Below are 14958 nucleotides of genomic sequence, written 5' to 3'. Positions count from 1 at the left end.
CCAATAATTTTTGTTGTTTATGTAAAAAAGAGAAAATTTATCTTGTGAAAAGCATTATTTTTAGCACTGAGTTTTGTCTTTTTTACACACGTCACATGATAAGTCGATTTTTTATGAAACAACTTTGTGAGTGTGTAGCACGAGAAGATGTACATGCGAATTTTGTGTTTCAATTTTTTTTAAATTTAAAATATGTGTAAGGTGCATTTCAAAACAGAGGGAGCATATGCTCCCATGTTCCAAAACACCACTCCCCAAAACTTCAATCATCTCCTATAAGATCATCTATTTGTACCCTTTCGTCTTCCACAGGAGCACCCATGGAATCAGCATAATGGTTCTCAGAAAAATACTCAGTATCCATCCGCAGAAGATCTTCAATCATTTTCTCGGCTACAGGTGTCACCTCGTCGTTGATATTGTCGACGTTTCTCCTTCGTTTCTTTAATCGGGCATGGCAAAGCTCAACAGTGTTGGACATGTCCAACTTCGGGTGGCAGATTTGTAGCATGATCATAGAAAATCTGGCACCAACAAGTAACTGAGCCTTCACAAAACTATGGATTCGATCTACACTCTTGAACTTGTTTATCAAGTCAGGGAGAACTTTTGGCTGAGCGTTCCGAGGAAACATGGCATTATAAACCATGGCCAGTGTTTTGGTGCAGAAGTCGAGAAATTCGCGAACCTGACCAGCACGATCCTGAAATCGCACGATTCGGCGGGTTCGATCTGGGTCAGCCCAAAAGTCGATGTTGTTTTGCTGAGCAAGCCGAATGAGAACCTCGGATCTCGCGTCAACACGACGATCTTCGGCAGTAGCATCCAGAAAAGAGTCTAACCATGTGAACAGATGATCAGTTTTGCAAAAAGTGGCCATGGATAGCAATATAGACGAACATAAGAGGTGGAACTTACCGACCATATCTAGGCTTGTGTCATTCAGTAGCTCAAGCATATAATTTTCTCGAGAGGTGGCCTGTAAGGCCTCGGCAACCGCAGATTCTTTCAACTTCAAGGACTCCTGAGCTTGCTGGAGAGCTATTTTCTCCCGTTCAGAAGATTTGCGGGACTGTTTCATGACAATAAGGGATTTTTTCTTCAAGGTTTGGAGCTATTGTCGAAGTTCAGTCAATTCTGACTGATCCAAGTTAGCACATGAAGAGTAGTCCAGGGAAACGTCGTCAGGGGTCCGTTTCAATCGAGACGTAGTAGGGGAAGCAGATCGCGGCCCAGCAGTCTCAGAATAGTTGTCAAAAACCAACTGGAAGAAAGGAAAAGTCGACATCAATTACCAAACGAGAGTTTTTCTTTCTCCATTCATAAATTGAAATATTTACATAGGGGAAGATCCATTACAAAATATCGACTCCTAGCGAGTCAGTAGAGGCAGTCGTATATCATAATGATATCGACATCTACCAAAAGAAGAAAAACAAGTGAAGGAGTGGGATGGTTTACTTGACCTCCGGCTTGGCAGTACTGGAGCAAGCAGCTGGCTTGTATCCGAGGAAGGAGAGAATCTTCTTCGAGTGAGGCTTGGCAGCCTTAATCAAAGACTGCCACTTCTCCTTGTTTATCCTCTTCGTTTCACCAGCTTTCGCCCAGTCGACGTTCTGTTGGCTTTCGGCAACCAAAGCTATGGTACCTTCAACGCCAATCTTCAAGTTCTCCTGCCGGAAAGCCAATCCAAGATCCTCTTCAGGAACGAAGCGCTTGGCAAGGTCAGAGAAGGTGTCTGGCTGGTTTTTCTTTGGGAAGAAGTAGGGGAAGAGGCGCGTAAATGTGGTCCGCGCATCAGCAATACTGTGGCGCGCCAGATCCCGTGAATTTCAAGGAGGGAAAGGGCGTCGAGAAGACGATCCCCTTCAGGCTCCTGAAGTTCAAAATCCTTGACAAGGGATTAACTTGTCAATCCCTACGGATTGTAGACTAGGATTTAGTTAGATGTAGAGGGCAAGTAGATCTCGAAGGTTTCAGCCGAAAAGTACTCGACGAATATGAAACTAGGGTTGTGTTGACAGTAAATTCGATCCTCTCTTTGTCCCTCGACTCCCCCTTATATAGGAGGCGGAGCCGAGGGATTCGTAATACACACGTTTACATAGTCCGGGAGGGTTTCCAACCCATCCCGCAAGATTACAAACGATGACTCCTATTACAATTCTAGTTTTCCTTAATAGTATCTTGGGCTTCCGAATCTTCTTATTCTTCGGGTGATGGGCCTTCAGTAAACCCCGGGTACCTTCTTCGGTAGGCCCACTGGGTATGCCTATGTCAGTAGCCCCCGAGATTTTGCTTGAATCGCAGAGTCAGGGAAAATCTCCACCTTTATATTTATTCGACAGCTTTAAACTTTTCTATATTTTTTCATATGAATTTCTATATTGTACAGGGATAATGGTAATTGGGGCTAGTTCATCTGACGGATCAGGTACTAGTTAACTGCTCTAGTGGCAATCCGCAAAAACCTACTTCAAGATCACGTCCCCGGACATGATCTCGGGATACTGGTGTAAACTTCGACAGGTGCCGCTTAAGGTCTTACAATTCTGTCGAGTCCCAGTTACATTTATCGGGTACCTAACGCGTCCGTTAGGATTTTTCTTCGTATCTGTTGATACGGATAAAAGTATCAAACCGACGTCAGAGACGGCGCCACGCCACTCAGAACGGATCTGGGGTCTTACCTTCGCAAAGTTTTGCGGCATTCAGAAATTGTTCGCAACTTTGGCGTTCTGAGAATATATTGTCGAGTGCTTATTCGGCTGTTGGAATGGCACATTTTATTGAGTCAACGGATGACTTATATTGCTCTCCCGATAGGAGTATATGTAGAGTTACTTATAACTCGAAATATACTCTCTTGTTCTTCTATCTTTCTCTTTTTTTTTATAATGTCATCGGGCACGCGAACAGGCGTTCCCGATGGGAGTAGCCCCGAGGCTACAGCCAAGGACTTGTGCTTGGGTGTAGGCTCCACGCCTTATGCCGCTATATTTTTTCTCTCCCGAAACTTCCAAATCTCTCGGGTGCGCGAACAGCGCTCCCGATGGGAGTAGCCCCCGAGGCTATGAGCAAATATTTTATATTTGATCATAGGCTCACACCATTTCTATTTTGTCTTTCTCTAACTTTTCACTTTTTCCAAAGTAGCCCCCGAGCATTTGGGCAAAAACTTGTATTTGATCAAAGGCTCTCCAATACTTTTCCTTGTCGCCTTTTTATGAAGCTATTGAGTCAATTCTTTCTCCCGCTAAGTGACGTTACTGCTGACGACAGCCACGATTGTAAGTCCTGAAATTGCGAGAAGTCCTCTCCCGCTGCCTTGCGGGCCCAAATTACCCATTATCTTTACACGTCGTGCAAGTGGGGGACACACGACCTCCGCTTTTCCTGGCGCACGCACTGTAACTTCTCCAGAAATAAATTACTTTTTTACCCCTGTTCCATGTGGCCATCATCTGCCGCACACTTTTTCCATCCAACGGTACGCCGCTTGGCTGCACCTCTATATATAAGATCCCCTTCTTCTTCCTCGAGCACCTCCGCTCGCGCCGTTCTCCTGCTCTCCTCTGCCAAAACTCCTCTTGCGCCCCACAACTCCCTGAGCTCATCTTCTCCCTAGCTGCATTCCTGCGCCATTGTTGATGCCACCGCGTAGATTGACCAGACACAGCACGCCAGAATCGACGATGGCTTCCGTGGATCTGGGAAGCGCCGAGTGAGAAAGGTCCAAAATTTCCACTCAAGACATCAACCTCCTGAAGAAACTGGGGATCAGCAAGAAGCCCAAAGCACTGTGCTTCCCCAGCGAAGAAAGCTATCCGACGCCTCCAATGGAGTATCGGGTTAGTTTTGTCGACCACCTCATCCGCGGCCTTTCTGCCCCCATTCATCCTTTCCTTCGAGGATTGCTTTTCGTTTACGGTCTCCAACTTCATCATCTCACGCCCAATTCCATCCTCCATATTTCCGTTTTCATCACCCTCTGTGAGGTCTTCCTTGGCGTCCAGCCCAACTGGGCGCTATGGAAGCGCATTTTCTTTTGTCGCCGCAATGGCTCTCCCAATATCACTTATAATGTAGGCGGTGTTGTTATCTGCGTTCGCCCCGATGTCGAGTATTTCGACGTCAAATTCCCCGACTCAGTTCAAGGGTGGCGCAAGAAGTGGCTGTACATCCATGAAGAGAACCATGGATGTGCTGAAGACAATATTCCTCCTTTTGACGGTGCCGAGAAAATCTACCGCCGCCGCTCCTGGGATGCAGAGGCTACCGAGGAAGAAAGGGCGGCGACAGGGGCATTGATGACTCGCATCCACGAGTTGCAAAATACTCGTGGCAAAGAGCTATCAGGTATCCAAATCACAGCCTATTTCCTTAGAATTAGAGTGCAGCCTCTTCAGGCTCGCAAATACCCTCTCTGGAAGTACGCTGGCGACAAAGATGCGGATCGGTTGTCGGTGAATTTAGAGGTCAAGGATTTAGAGAAACTTGTCCGAAAAATCTCCTCCCTCAGCAAAAAAGATCCTGTCCCTTCTTCTTGTCGCGTAAAACCATACAGCGCCACCAATGCGCTCCCCGAGGTAATCCTTTTGTCGACTTTACTCATTTTGATTTGCCATCCTTTGCATCTCTCTTTTGTTGACATCTCCCCTTGTTTTCATATAGAACCATCCGGATCTTGTCTCGCTTCCTCCTCTTCCTGAAGGTGGGGAAGTCGAAGAACGTGCTGTTGTCAATGAAGACAACCAAGATGCTCCTGTCCCTGATAGTGAACCCGCAGGTTCTCGAAAATCTGCGGGTTCTTCTGAAAAGGAAGCTGAATCGGAGGGTACCACATCGGCACAGTCTCCTCCTCCTGCTGTTTCTCCAAGGAACAAAAGGAAAAGGACTGATGTCGAAGATTCCGGCACCTCCAAAGCCGAAGAAGCTGCTCCTTCACGTCAGAAGGCAGCTTTTGATCCATATCTTGAGGCCCTCATCAGCTCGTAATTCACCTTTCATTTCCCCTTATTTTTGTACTTGAAGATTTTTGTCTATTTTGCTTTTTATGCTGCCGACATTTAATCGCAGTGGTGACGAGGAGGAAATACCAGCTTTTGATGTGGCTGCTCGAACGAGTACGTCGCATACTCTGGTTGTTTCTGAGACGCCAGTTGAAGGAGAGGAATCCTCGCCTCCTCAACAAAACGTCGACGCTCCTACTCCTCCTGCAAGCCCTCTCGTCCCTTCACCAAAAAGGACAAGGGTTGAAACAATCACGGAGCCTACCCTGCAATTGGGTAGCTCCTCGAATCCTCTTTTGGATGATGTAAGTTACTAATTTCTTTTTTTGTCATTGTCTATATTTTCTCTATTTGCTCCTTTGTGCCGTCATGTTTTTTCTCATACCTATGCTTTCTTTCTTTTTCCTTTTTTGTTAGCCCATGATCAAAGAACTTATTTGCATCGGTGCCCAATTCATTGGGTATCGCGAGCACGCCAGCAAGACCGAAGGTAATGACTCCCTGCTTGCTTTTGTTCATGGCTTCTTGCTCTCGTTTTATCGATATTTTGACTATTTTTGACTATTTTGGCAGAAAAACTTGCGGAGGCCAACAAACTCGCCGAAGCGCTTGCTCAGAAACTAGAGCAGAGTGAGGCGGCTCGCAAGAAGGCCGAACTTGATGCTGGCAAAGCTAAAGCAGAGGCTGATAAGGCCAAGGAAGAAGCTGCTGGTGTCGAAGATCCGCGAAAAGGCTTCATGATGCCGAAACTTCTTTGAACGAGCACAAAGCCGCGCAGGCTGCTCGTGAAAAGCGATCATCAAGCGCTTGAACTCGCAGAATCGGCGCTTTGTCAGTAAGTTTTTTGATCTACTCTGTCTTTTTTAACCTTGCTTTTCTTTGCTTGCCTGTCGATAAATATAGATTTTCTTCGACAGGTAAAACAAACCAAGAATTTGAGCTTGAAGATCCCGACAACTATCTTCTTCTCGACGCACTTTCTGTTCTTGAGTTTCATGGGACAGAAACTCGTGAAGGTATTGAACGAGTCGACGCAGGATTGTCACGGCTATTCCCTTACTTCTTCCCGAAGAAAACGGAACCCAAGACTTTCCTTGCGCTTGCCAAGGACTTCAATCCACCATAAGATCTTGGACTGAAGATGCGCCAAGAAAATATGAAGATTGCTGTCGAAAGCACTGTCGCCTTGGTTGCTCGACGACCGACAAACTATCGACTCGGACGAAAGTAGGCGACAAGAAGAGATGGAGATCACAAAATGGCGATCGCTGATCAGGGCGGCAAAGCCTAACACGAAGAAAATCCTGGCCTATCTCGGAATCAAGCCAACTTCGACTACTAGCTCATCGAAGCCGGAGGTCTAGTTGAATGCCTCTTCTTCTTTTTTTTCCTGCTTCTTTTGCCGTTGTCGCCATAGTAGCTTTGGCGACAATGTTCGCAATAGCCCTTCTAAAGAACTTCTTCTGTAATATCTATGTAAATTTTTCTGAAGATTAATGAAATTCTATTTTGCACTATCATTGATCCTGAGACTTTCTTTTTCCAGTTGATATTTGATAACTACTCCGCAAATCCTTGTTCTGCCGATACTTCGCCTGCTTCTTCTTTCTCGAAGAGAGCCCGTGTCGAAGATAATCTTATCGAAGGTTCTTCAAGTAAATATTTGTCGCAAGATTTACAAGATCTTCGCCGACAACTTCAATCCATGAAGAAACAAACTCTGGCAATGATGGAGCAATCTCGAAAAGCATCTGGAGAGAGAAAATTGCTCTTCGACAGGCGAGAGAAGCCATAGCTGCTAAGGACACTGCTATTTCGGAAGCTGAGAAAACAGCGACTCGAGAAAATAGTATGCTCGAGCTGATGATTGAAGCTAGTGTGGATATGTTAGGTATGTTTTTCCAATTTAACACTCGCTACGCTTTTTGCTGTACCTCCCCTGAAGTTTCTTGCTTTGTCGCTTAATAGGTTCGGTTCTCGATACTGCTGCTGAAGATGAGAGAGTGAATGTGAGGACGAACCTCCTCGTCAATCTTTCACTTAACCATGGCTGTCTTTTCTGGGCCACTCCCGAGCGAACCCAACAGATTGTCAGGTTTCAAGATCGCGCTTGTCAGGTTCGTGAATTTCTTAACTTCTGCACGAGAACCTTGACCCTTGTTTACAAGACTTTGTTTCCTCGAGACGAGGCTCCCGAAACTTTACTTGGACTGATGGAGAAATTCAGAGATGCCCCCCCTATTCATAACTTCGTGCGAGCTCAGTTAACTGTTGGAGCAAGATTCGCCATGATCATGATACATATTTGCCATCCTAAGTTGGACCTGACGACGATTGTCGCTGACTGCTTGGCCAAGAAATCGCGGCGAAAAAATAACATTGACTCAATCAATGAGATGGTGACTCCTGTGGCTGAGGTGATGATGGATGAACTTCTTCGAATGGATTCAGAATTCTTCGTCAAGGGGGCCTATGCTGAGCACAAGACAGCCAAAGGTTTATCCATAGATAGTATATTAGGCCTTAACTAAGTTGTACTTATACTGCGAGAAGCTATGTTTATATTTTTGTCGAGCTCTTTTGTATATTGTAAAGTGTAGTCTATATTGTGAAGCCCCCGAGTGTCTTGGTGACGACGTTCTGTATTTTTATTGCGAGGTTTTCAGACCAAAGCAATAGAATTTTGATGAGTATACTATATTTATTGTTGTGAGCTCCTGATTTGTCTATTTGGCGAGGTATTTTTGTACCAAGGCGAAATATTTTTGTAAGTCTGGTTTGTCTATTTTGTGTATATTTTGTATCCTTGAAGGCATTTAGCCCCCGAGCATGTCGAAAAAACAAGAAGTATATCTCCACTATCTTTATTATATTGCAGCACCGCGAGCCCGCCTCATTAAAAACCTTTCCAGCCCCACTCGGTGCCCTGAGAAGGAAAAGAGTGCGTCTGAAAATTCGCGGGCGTTTCAGTACATTGTATTTTTACAGAGTAGGACTATATTTCGACTCTAGGCGTAGAATCGCCTGAGCTGCGCCACGTTCCAGGGACGCCAAAAGAGCACTTCGTCGGGTTCAACTTGAGGCAGAATTTATCAAGGTTGTCGAAAGTTTCCTTCAGATCCTCAATGAGCGTTGTCCCCTTGTTTGATGTTATGACGATATCGTCGATGTACACTTGTATGTTTTTCCCAATTTGTGTCGCCAAACACTTCTGCATCATCCTCTGGTATGTTGCTCCCGCGTTTTTCAGGCCAAAAGGCATTGTTCTGTAGCAAAACACTCCATAAGGTGTGATGAACGCTGTTTTGACCTCATCTTCTTTCAATCTGATCTGGTTGTAACCAGAGTATGCATCCAAGAAGGAAAGACGTTCACATCCTGCCGTGGAGTCGATGATTTGGTCGATCCTCGGGAGGGGAAAGTGATCCTTTGGACAATGTTTACTGAGACACGTAAAATCGACGCACATGCGAAGGACTTTAGTGTTTTTCTTCGGGACCAACACTGGGTTTGCGACCCACGTGGCCTCTGTATGCAGCTCCTTGATGAAACCAGCTTCTCTCAATCGGTCAATCTCTGACAGCATAGCTTTGCGGTTTGGTTCTGAAAAACGCCGTAAAGGTTGTTTGATTGGTCTCGCTATTGGATCCAAGTTTAGGTGGTGCTCGGCAAGTTCCCTGGGTACTCCTAGCATGTCGGCTGGACACCATGCGAAGATTTTCCAGTGCTCACGGAGGAACTCGACGAGCGCGCTTTCCTATGCGAGGTCCATGTTTGCCGCAATGGACGTCGTTTTCTTTGGATCTGTTGGGTGAATCTGTACCTCCTTGGAATCCTTTGCAGTATTAAAGGTTGCCTCTTTATTAGGTCTCCCTACATCTGGTAGCACATCATAATCAGTCGTGAGCCTTGACTCCATGTATTACGCTTGCATCCCGAAAGTTTCGACGATCGATGAAAATCCTTGTCACATTTGTCGGCTAGTGCGAAACTTCCTTTGACCGTAATTGGTCCCTTAGGTCCGGGTAACCTCCACAACAAGTACGTGTAATGTGGTACCGCCATAAACCCGGCATATGCTGGCCGTCCCAACGAGGCGTGATATTGTGACGGGAAATCCACGACTTCAAATTCCAGCTTCTCGATCCCGTAGTTTTCTCGGGTCCCGAACCGAACGTCGAGATTGATCTTCCCCGACGGATAACTTGGCTTCTCCGGTGTGATACCGTGGAATCGTGTGTCGGTCGGTTTCGGGTTTGCTAGGGATATATTCATCTTCCTTAGTGTATCCGCATACATAAGGTTTAAGCTGCTGCCTCCATCTATGAATACTCGAGATACATCGAATCCCGCAATTACTCGCTGGTAAGATCGATGCTTGATCGCCCTGGTCGAGGAACTTGATGTGGATGATCAGCTATTGTGAAGCCAATATCTTGCCCTGACCAGTTAAGGTACTCGACTGTTGGTGGTGGCATCTTCTCTGCCATAAACACCTGTCGCGAGATTACTTTATGAGCTCTATTGGATGCCCTCGCCTTTCGAATCATCGAGACCGCTCCGTTAGAATTAGGGTCAACATAGGGCGGTGGAGCAGGTGCTGCCGCTATTCTGAGCTGATGTCGATTTTCATCTGTAATCGCGGGAGGAGGTGGCAAGTGAATCTCACTCCTAGGTCCTTGAAGATTTCTGTGCGCTGCCTGAGCATTTGCATGTCCGGCCCATCGTAACATTGCCTGGAAATTTCGGCAATCCTTTTGCAAGTGTCCTGACTGTCTTTTTCCATTGCTGTCGAGAAAGAAGTGCATCTGACACGGCCCGTTCATCATCTCTTCGGGGGACACAAAAGGTCTTTGGAACCTTGGCCCGGTATCTTGCCTGTTGTTTCGGGAGTCATCTCTATTGTCGCCTCGTTGTTCGTTGCTCCTCTGGTAATCATCTCTGTTGTTTCCTCCAGTGTTTGCTCGAAAGCCAGCCGAAATTTGCCCAGGAGTATCATAACTCGAGTACTGCAGCGGAAATCGTCGCCTACTTTGATAATTTCGGCCGCGGTCCTCCTCTGGTGATCTATTCCGTTTGTTATGAACGGCATCTTCTCCATCTGCCCATCTGTTTGCAATCTCCATTAATGCGGATACTGTCTTTGGATTGGTCCTGCCCAAGTCCTCGACAAAATCTCCTCGTCGGATTCCTGCGACAAACGCGTCTATTGCCCTTTTGTCAGATATACTCTCTGCCGAGTTTTTAATGATGTTCCATCTTTGGATATACTTTCTCATTGGTTCGTCTGGCTTTTGTCGACATGACCTCAACTCCTCTAGCGATGCAGGTTTTTTGCAGGTGGAGCGAAAGTTCTTGACGAAAACGTCCTCAAAGCTGTCCCAGCTGTCGATAGATCCCGGAGGAAGTTTCTTTATCCAGGATCGCGCGGCTCCACTCGGGTGTATCCGAATACTTTGCATAGGCTGTTGCTCCGGTCCCCCCGTGAGCTTCACCGTTTCTAGGTAATCGACTAGCCAATCCTCCGGATCTTGCAGGCCGTCGAATTTCTTGAAACTATCGGGCAACTTGAATCCCGAAGGGACTCGAGTTTTCGGACTCTCCTTGTAAAGCATGGTAAACCGCACATGTCCTCGTCGTTTATTTCCGGAGAATGCCGATGTTCTCTTCTATTTTGCCGTGCTCTGTCCACCCTTGCTTGTGCTTCGTTGTATCTCTTGCTCCACTTGTTCCTTCGGGAGCTGCTGCTTGCTGCTCGCCGCAGGTCGTGGACTATTTTGCCTTGCTTCGTTCCTTCGGGAGGTGTTGGTGCAAACGCCGTCCCCATGGCTCCAACTCCTGCCATTGCCATGTTGTACGAGTGCCTCCCTTGGATCTCCTGGAGGTGGCCTTGATGCGAGGATAAAGGCATGTGTCGCCATATACCCAGCTTCTGGTGTCTTGGGGATGATGTTTCCTCTCGTGTCTATCGACATAAAAGACATGTCGAGGTTTTGAACCAAGTACTCTCTTTCTCCTTCAGGTATGTTTTGTAGCCTTGATCTTGCTCTGTTCCGAGCTTCTCTGTGGCTATCTCCCGAAGTTCCAGATTGTCGATTTAACTCTGCTCTTCGCCTACTTGAAGCGGAGGCTGCCTCCTTTCTTCTATTTAAAGCGGCTGTCTGTTTTTCCAATTCCCCTGCAGCTCGTGCGAGCCTATATTGATATGCTTGCAATTCTGCTGGCGTGGCTGTTGTAGCCATTGGTTCTGAGCCATCCATAGCTCTTGCGGCTCTATCCCATGCCGCCTGCGGGAGTTGAACTCTATCGCGATGCTCAGGTCCAACATATTTACTGCCTAGACCTTGTCGTAGATTAGAGGGATCGACGTATGGATTTCCCAGATCGTCAAAAGCCTCAGATGTTTCCTCCTGATCGCGACTTGGCTCTCCAATGGCATAAATCTGATGGTATTTTGTATTCAGATCTGTGCTATGTTTGGTGACACCATCATAAAGATTGGCGAAGACCTTGCCCACCGTAGTGGATTTGTCGATGAAATCGAAGGCTGTCGACGCTGCTCGAGTCATCGCTTATATAGGAGTCCGCGGATGACTCGAAGGACATGTCGCTGAAGATCTTGGCGAGCTTTTCGCTTGACCTGGTGCTGATGAAGCGTGGCGATGAAGTCTCTTCTTCGCCTGACTCGATTGACGATGTTGAGTTCGAAAAAATCGGAATCGACCGCCGACAATCCCGACGAAATCGGAATTTCGAGACGATACGCTCTCTCTTTCCCGACGCGAAAGTGGAATCTTCCGAACGTCATCTCCATAGGCTCCTCCAGATACGCATATGCATCCAAACGGGAGGGCGGGTGAGGAACAAAATCAACGAGACCAGTTTCGATCTGTTTACCTCTGTCCATGATGTTGCTTGCTACTGATGAAGTCGACGATCTTGAACGTGCCATCGAGATCAGCTCCTTGTCGCCTCTAGATCCCACAGACGGCGCCAATGTACAAGGGATTAACTTGTCAATGTGGTCCGCGCATCAGCAATACTGCGGCGCGCCAGATCCCGTGAATTTCAAGGAGGGAAAGGGCATCGAGAAGACGATCCCCTTCAGGCTCCTGAAGTTCAAAATCCTGACCCATTTTTCCTGCTGAAACAAAGTTCGGGTTATCAACAAGTATAAGGAGAGCTAATCTTGGAAGAGACTCGAGCAAAGTGATCAATGAACTTACTGACAAAACGCCGATTCTTTGACTCTAGGCGGCCAATGACATCCTCTTCACGGGCAATCTGTTGAGTGTGGTCTTCTCGGTTAAAGCAGTTTCAGCTTGGTGGAGTCTCTCTCGAAGATCTCCAACAGAAGCAGCGTCTCGTTCAGCCTTCTCGTGAGCTTTTTCACTTCGTTCCAGCTTGATGGCGAGATCATCGGCACGCTTGTTAGCTTTGGCGAGAGCCTCTAGCAGAAGGAAACATGGAAGGTGTTAAGATACAGCAATATAGTCTACTCCATGAAAAGTAAAGACGATAGAAAGACGTACCTTTTAAACTATCAACGGTGTCACGGTATCCAATAAATTGAGTACCGAGACGGATGAATTCCTTCATCAGAGGTTGTAGAAAGAAAGGTGCCAGAAAGGTTAAAGAGGGAAAAAACCCGACAAATGACACAAAATAGTTGTAAGGGTCCTTACATCATCCAAGGAAGGAGTCGCTGAACTCCCGGCCAAGAAGCCTTGTTCCTCGCCAAGTTCAATCCTCGCTCTTTTCGGCGAGGGGGCTCGGGGGCTGGCGACAGGAGTCGACATTTCCAAGTCTTGATGAGGAGGCGAGGCTTCCTCCGTTGCACGGCGAGTTTCTGAAAGAACTAAAGTCTGCGACGTGCTCGTTGGAGCAGTCACATTGGCAGTGGGTTCTTCTTCTTCTTCGCCACTGTCCACAAAAGATAGTATGAGAATATTCACAAACAATATATCAAAAGAAAAAAAAGGCAGGGTAGCTTACGAGCTAATGAGGGCATCCTCGTAACGATTGAAGGCACCCTCCTCCTCGCGGGAAGCTTCCTCGGCAGGTGACCCGCTGGGTTTGGAGGTGCCGGAATCTTCGACTTCACCTCTCTTCCTTTGGTTCTTTGGAGAAGCAGCGGAAGGAGGTGAGTGTGCAGATTCGGAAGCTTCCGATTCTGTTTCTTTATCAGAGGAAGCCGCGGATTTGTGAGATCCCGCGTCTTCACTCTCGGGGCGAGAAGTGCCCTGAGAATCGTCGGTAACGACGGTTCGTTCGTCGACCTCCCCACCTTCAGGTAAGGGAGGCAGAGAAGAGATGACTTGGTGGTTCTGCAGAAGAAAAATCAATAGCAAGGGACAGTTAAGAAGGACAGAGTTCGATAGCAAGACAGTAAGATAGCAAGTTAGCAGTCGAAATTTGAATCAAAGTCGAGAAAGCAAGTTAACAAAGATAGCAGACGAAAAATATAAACTCGAGAGACAAGTTACTTACTTTGGGGAGAGCGTTGGTTCCGCTGTATGGCTCCACGCGGCAGAGGTTGGAACTGGATCCTTTTTGCTCAGCGATGAAAAACGTCGGACAAGCTTCTCCAAATCCTTCACAGAGAGATCTTTGGATATGTGGTCGACATCTTTCTCGCCAGCATACAGCCACATAGGATTTTTGCGAGCCTGTAGAGACTGCAACCTAATCCTAAGGAAGTGCGCAGTAACTTGAACACCCGACAGTTCCTTACCGCGGGTGTTCTGGAGCTCATGGATGCGCTTCATCAGCGCATCTATCGCCATCTTCTCTTCTTTGGTAGCTTCCGCATCCCATGATCGGCGCCGAAGGATTTTGGCGCCACCATCAAAGGGCGCGATGTTGTAATCCTGCGAGTCAAGATACTCCTCGCGGATGTATAGCCACCTCCTGCGCCACCCTTGGACGGAGTCGGGGAATTTGACGTTGAAATAATCGACGTCGGGACGAATACAGATAACAACACCCCCTATATTGTAGTTGGTGCTGTGGGAGTTGTTGCGGCGAATGTAGAAAATGCGTTTCCACATGGCCCAATTCGGATGGGTCCCGAGAAAGCACTCACAGAGGGTGATAAAGATGGAGATATGGAGGATAGAATTGGGGGTCAGCTGGTGTAGCTGCAGCCCATAAACAAAGAGTAATCCACGAAGGAATTCGTGGATAGGAGTGGAAAGACCGCATATGAGGTGGTCAACGAAAGTTATCCGGTATCCAATGCGGGACGTCAGGAAGCTTTCTTCACCGGGAAAGATCCGCGCTTCCTCCTTCTTCGTCAACCCAAGCTTCTTCAGCAGGTTTTTTTTTTTTTGACAACTTCTTCAGCAGGTTCATGTCCTGGTTCGAGATCTTAGATCTCTCCCACTCAGAGATTTCCAGATTCTCCGTTGCCATGCTGGTTTCTGGAGTGGTGTGCCTTGTGAGTCTTGCCCGCGGTGGCATCAATGTGAGCGCTGGAGAAGTTGGGGAAGAGCACGGGCGCAGGAGCTTGGTGGTAGCAATGGAGATTTTGGAGAGAGAGAATAGGAGCGCGGCGCAGCGAATGGGATTAATGAGGAAGACGATGGTTATTTTGTAGCGGGCCACTGAACCGCTGCGCCGTTGGATAGTGGGGGAATGGATTTGATGCCCTACACATGTTTCCATGGGTAAAAAGGTCTTTTTACTCCGAAGGAACTAGACAGGCGCTACAGTGCGCGTGCCAGAGAAAGCGGAGGACGTGTGTCCCCACCTGTGTAACGTGTCACGCGACGCAGTATTAAGGACCCACGGGTCAGTGACAGGACATGAACCGCACCTTCCCAATACAACGATCGTGGCTATCGTCAGTGCTGATGTCACAATAAAGAAAATTTCGGGTGCAGTGCTTGGAGGTTGGGCGACAGAGAAGTATTATTGGGAATTTCGGGAGCTTTTGATCAAATAC

This window comes from Lolium rigidum, chromosome 1, assembly GCF_022539505.1.
Source record: "Lolium rigidum isolate FL_2022 chromosome 1, APGP_CSIRO_Lrig_0.1, whole genome shotgun sequence".
NCBI lineage: Eukaryota > Viridiplantae > Streptophyta > Magnoliopsida > Poales > Poaceae > Lolium > Lolium rigidum.
Note: the sequence above shows the minus strand (reverse complement) of the source record.